We start from the raw sequence: 6143 nt of genomic DNA on the forward strand, positions 1-6143 counted from the left end.
TCTCCTCTGCCCTCTCCTCTGCCCTCTCCTCTCTCTCTCCACTGAGATATCTCTCCTCTGCCCTCTCCTCTGCCCTCTCCTCTGCCCTCTCCTCTGCCCTCTCCTCTGCCCTCTCCTCTCTCTCTCCTCTGCCCTCTCCTCTGCCCTCTCCTCTCTCTCTCCTCTGCCCTCTCCTCTCTCTCTCCTCTCTCTCTCCTCTGCCCTCTCCTCTGCCCTCTCCTCTCTCTCTCCTCTGCCCTCTCCTCTCTCTCTCCTCTGCCCTCTCCTCTGCCCTCTCCTCTGCCCTCTCCTCTGCCCTCTCCTCTGAGATATCTCTCCTCTGCCCTCTCCTCTGCCCTCTCCTCTGCCCTCTCCTCTGCCCTCTCCTCTGCCCTCTCCTCTCTCTCTCCTCTGAGATATCTCTCCTCTGCCCTCTCCTCTGCCCTCTCCTCTGCCCTCTCCTCTCTCTCTCCTCTGAGATATCTCTCCTCTGCCCTCTCCTCTGCCCTCTCCTCTCTCTCTCCTCTGCCCTCTCCTCTGCCCTCTCCTCTCTCTCTCCTCTGCCCTCTCCTCTGCCCTCTCCTCTGCCCTCTCCTCTGCCCTCTCCTCTGCCCTCTCCTCTGCCCTCTCCTCTGCCCTCTCCTCTGCCCTCTCCTCTCTCTCTCCTCTGCCCTCTCTCTCTCCTCTGCCCTCTCCTCTGCCCTCTCCTCTGCTCTCTCCTCTGCCCTCTCCTCTGCCCTCTCCTCTGCCCTCTCCTCTGCCCTCTCCTCTGCCCTCTCCTCTGAGATATCTCTCCTCTCTCTCTCCTCTGCCCTCTCCTCTCTCTCTCCTCTGAGATATCTCCTCGCTCTCTCCTCTGCCCTCTCCTCTCTCTCTCCTCTGCCCTCTCCTCTCTCTCTCCTCTGAGATCTCTCTCCTCTGCCCTCTCCTCTGCCCTCTCCTCTGCCCTCTCCTCTCTCTCTCCTCTGAGATATCTCTCCTCTCTCTCTCCTCTGCCCTCTCCTCTCTCTCTCCTCTGAGATATCTCCTCTCTCTCTCCTCTGCCCTCTCCTCTGCCCTCTCCTCTCTCTCTCCTCTGAGATATCTCTCCTCTCTCTCTCTCCTCTGCCCTCTCCTCTCTCTCTCCTCTGAGATATCTCTCTCTCTCCTCTGCCCTCTCCTCTGCCCTCTCCTCTCTCTCTCCTCTGAGATATCTCCTCTCTCTCTCCTCTCTCTCTCCTCTCTCTCTCCTCTGCCCTCTCCTCTCTCTCTCCTCTCTCTCTCCTCTGAGATATCTCCTCTCTCTCTCCTCTGCCCTCTCCTCTGCCCTCTCCTCTCTCTCTCCTCTGAGATATCTCCTCTCTCTCTCCTCTGAGATATCTCCTCTCTCTCTCCTCTGCCCTCTCCTCTGCCCTCTCCTCTCTCTCTCCTCTGAGATATCTCCTCTCTCTCTCCTCTGCCCTCTCCTCTCTCTCTCCTCTGAGATATCTCCTCTCTCTCTCCTCTGCCCTCTCCTCTCTCTCTCCTCTGCCCTCTCCTCTCTCTCTCCTCTGCCCTCTCCTCTCTCTCTCCTCTGCCCTCTCCTCTGCCCTCTCCTCTGCCCTCTCCTCTCTCTCTCCTCTGCCCTCTCCTCTGCCCTCTCCTCTGCCCTCTCCTCTCTCTCTCCTCTGCCCTCTCCTCTCTCTCTCCTCTGCCCTCTCCTCTGCCCTCTCCTCTGCCCTCTCCTCTGCCCTCTCCTCTGCCCTCTCCTCTCTCTCTCCTCTGCCCTCTCCTCTGCCCTCTCCTCTGCCCTCTCCTCTGCCCTCTCCTCTGCCCTCTCCTCTCTCTCTCCTCTGCCCTCTCCTCTGCCCTCTCCTCTGCCCTCTCCTCTGCCCTCTCCTCTCTCTCTCCTCTGCCCTCTCCTCTGCCCTCTCCTCTGCCCTCTCCTCTGCCCTCTCCTCTGAGATATCTCTCCTCTCTCTCTCCTCTGCCCTCTCCTCTCTCTCTCCTCTGAGATATCTCCTCGCTCTCTCCTCTGCCCTCTCCTCTCTCTCTCCTCTGCCCTCTCCTCTCTCTCTCCTCTGAGATATCTCTCCTCTCTCTCTCCTCTGCCCTCTCCTCTCTCTCTCCTCTGAGATATCTCTCCTCTCTCTCTCCTCTGCCCTCTCCTCTGCCCTCTCCTCTCTCTCTCCTCTGCCCTCTCCTCTCTCTCTCCTCTGCCCTCTCCTCTGCCAGTGACGTGGTGACAACAGCAGCCAGACCTTTATCTGTCCAGGGTAGCGAGCAGATTACAACATGCTAATGTGAGGTTCCGTTGGCAGTTACATGGTAGTTACTGTTTGGTGTAGGTCAGATCGACCAGCCCTGTCCATACTTCCCTCAATTGCCGACTTGGAAGACAACCAATGTCCTCTTGTCTAGTTGCAGGGGGTTTGTTTGAACTTTAGAAAATGCAGCGTAATTAAATAATAAGAATTGCTCCATGAAGTAAATCCCAACATTGTGTATGCCGCCATCTTGTCAATTTCAAATAAAGGAATATTTCTAAATTTGAGTTCTGAGCAATTAAATGCTGTGGAGGGGGGGGGGGGGTCAAACAGGAAATAAGTCAGATCAAGCCCAAACTGTGAGATGTAGGGAGTTGTAGTTTTCCAACAAGCCAATATTCTACATAGATTAGCGGGCCGGAAACGTAGTAATTAACTACAATTCCCATAATCCATTGCACGCCTACTTGTCCAGTCTGTGGGCAGGCCAGAGAGCGAAAAGAAACTTAGTTCAATTCGAGGGATTGAGAACAGCTGCTTCGTGAGGTATCTCTACCTGAAACTACCTGATCTAAGTGATTGATAGTTGGCATAAAAATATGCCCTATTTCCTTTTGAAGAACGAGTAAAATAGTGATCAGACAGCAACTTTATAGACATGAGATGAGGCTGGTCATCAAACAAAACCAATGTCTGCTAATATAAGCAACTCTACTACAGTAATGTGGATAGACGATGGTTCGTCAGTCACTAACATCAAGGGACTTGTATTATTATGTTTGTTTTCCCAAATTCATTTCATGTTTGGTTTTCATGTTTGTTTTTTTTAAAGATGGAAACTGAAAAGAAATGTGCTTTTTTAAATATTTTTTTAAATAAATATTTATATAATTGTACAAAAACCGAACCGACAGCTCAGCACCTACTATTCAAACGAACCCCCTGCAACTACACATGGACGTTTCAAACACATTGATTGGTCGGTCGAACATTCTCTGTGCTAAGCCAATCAGTACCTACCTACTAATAACACACATCAGCCAGCTGGAACAGAGTAATGGTCTGACCGGGGGATCTTTTTTAATAGTCCTGTCCAGAGGTGTATTCACTAGGAACCAAACTGATGCAAGTGGGATGAGACCTACCTGAATTTGTCCAATAGAAACCTCTTGTTTCATAATGTTGCATAAGGTTTTCTGTTGTGTTCTGCTAATGAATACATCCCTAAAAAGTCAAGATGACGTCTTTTAAATGAAACTAACCACCCCAAGTTAAAAATGTGTCCCATCTGTCCAACACTACAGACTTGTTAGTAACATCATCCCCAGTTACTGTACCAGCCTTCTGATTCTGTATGGAAATTCAACATTGGAGGTATCACACGTAGCAACCCCACCAAAGCCTGGGACAAAGAGGATAGCTCCCCTAGTGGACAAACGGGGAATTGACTCCACAGCTCCCCCAGTGGACAAACAGAGAATTGGCGCCACAGCTCCCCCAGTGGACAAACGGGGAATTGGCGCCACAGCTCCCCCAGTGGACAAACGGGGAATTGGCGCCACAGCTCCCCCAGTGGACAAACGGGGAATTGGCGCCACAGCTCCCCCAGTGGACAAACGGGGAATTGGCGCCACAGCTCCCCCAGTGGACAAACTGGGAATTGGCTCCACAGCTCCCCGAGTGGCTGTTTGAAATATCTGTATTCACAGAGAGGGGAGCCTGCTTCTGTTAGCGAGAGGTCCTTGTCCTCTCAAGAAATACCTTTTTAATTTGAAGACTGAAACAACACATGCATCGTGCTCGGATGTGCCTTTTTATTTAGTTTTCTATTTTACAGAGTAGAGGCAAAAGGTGTCTAATTAAAAAAAAATCCTGAAAAGAAAAACTAAATACGGTTTCCTATGTAATGCTTAGAACAAAGCTATACACTAGAAAAACTGTACACGCTTGTGGAAGCTGTGTATGTACACACTAACTAAATAATTTGCATAAAGTGACTTCTCGGTTGTATTACATATACCACTCCCACCCCACGTTGCCTAACTGTCCAATGCTGCTATGGTCAGATAACAGGTCACTGTGTCTCTAACTTACCTACCCCCCCCCAGGCTAGAATCTAAACCCTGGGACTTAAACAGAATGAAGCCATGTCTTCCGATCCTAGTTCTAGCCTGGCTTGTGTTGTCTTGCCAACTCTTTTGTATTGTGTCACACTTCGTACGTCCTGTTGTTTTTTTTTTTTTTTATGTCATTGTCACGTCATGACAACATACTTTTAAAGAAATAGGAGTTGGCAAGACGACACATGCAGATCTGGGATCTGAGGCTAATTTCTCCCTCCCAGCTAGTGTAAAGGAACGAAAGGTTGTGTCCCAAATTGCACCCTATTCCCTATGTAGTGCAGTAATACCCTATGGGCCCTGGCCAAAAATGTGTGTGTATATGTATATATGCATATATACACACACCACACCACACAACACACACTCGGGCCAGTTTATTAGGTACACCACCTCTTTCACAAATTACTGTGGCTTGCTATATAAAGCAGGCAGGCATCGAGACATTCAGTTACTGTTGGATTGAACGTTAGGTCACTGGTTTTGCAGGAGTCCGTGGCCCCATCCTGCCTGGAGTCAACAGTACAGGCTGCTGGTGTTGTGTTTTCCTAACACACGTCAGGTCCCTTTATACCAATTTACCGATGGTTTGAAGCCCACCGAGGATTCATCCTTCATGGCTACGGGGTCCGACCCGTACTAGATGGGTGTACTTAAAACTGGCCACTGTATGTTACTTGATGAGCAGAGTTGAAGATTGAAGAACACGCTTTGTACATTTTAGGCTGTACTGTTACAGATATAGTTTAGGTTTAAAAATACTTCTGAAGTTTGAGACTTAAATTTTTCTTAAGGGGAAAATGATCGACCCCCTACATACAATGTCCATTAATTAGCGTCTGCTAAATGACGTAGTATACCACTCAGGTTTAAATGAAATAGTCCATTCCAGCAGCTCTAACATAATATATGCCATTTAGCAGACGCTTTTATCCAAAGCGACTTACAGTCATGTGTGCATACATTCTACGTATGGGTGGTCCCGGGGATCGAACCCACTACCCTGGCGTTACAAGCGCCATGCTCTACCAACTGAGCTACAGAGGGACTAGCTACCTCACTGGAAAATCAAACCAATCTGGTACACAGGGTATAGTGGGGGTAGGTTTATTTGGGTTCATAACTCAAGTTGTCATTCCCTAGGTGAAATGAGCTACTCTAGTTTAAATACGTTAAAGTCCCAGATATGTGGATGTACGACTCACATGCCAACCTGGTCTCTGACTTTACAGGAGACAGGCTTGATCTTTATTTAGAGAGTTATTAACCCACAATCTTTCATTTGGAAATACAAAAACAGGACAATCTGATAAATCTGCAACGACTTGGAGGAAAATAAAACATTAAATCGAGAATACATCTTAAAAATCATGGTGGGGGGGGACTGACAATATTATGGAGTTGGTTGTTTAGATGGGGGAGGGGACTGACAATATTATAGAGTTGGTTGTTTAGATGGGGGGGGGGGGGGGGACTGACAATATTATAGAGTTGGTTGTTTAGATGGGGGGACTGACAATATTATGGAGTTGGTTGTTTAGATGGGGGGGACTGACAATATTATGGAGTTGGTTGTTTAGATGGGGGGGACAGAATATTATAGAGTTGGTTGTTTAGATGGGGGAGGGGACTGACAATATTATAGAGTTGGTTGTTTAGATGGAGGGGGGTGCTGACAATATGGAGTTGGTTGTTTAGATGGGGGGGGCCTGACAATATTATAGAGTTGGTTGTTTAGATGGGGGGGTGGTACTGACAATATTATGGAGTTGGTTGTTTAGATGGGGGGGGACTGACAATATTATGGAGTTGGTTGTTT

The sequence above is a fragment of the Oncorhynchus gorbuscha genome, linkage group LG10 (genome assembly GCF_021184085.1).
Source record: "Oncorhynchus gorbuscha isolate QuinsamMale2020 ecotype Even-year linkage group LG10, OgorEven_v1.0, whole genome shotgun sequence".
NCBI lineage: Eukaryota > Metazoa > Chordata > Actinopteri > Salmoniformes > Salmonidae > Oncorhynchus > Oncorhynchus gorbuscha.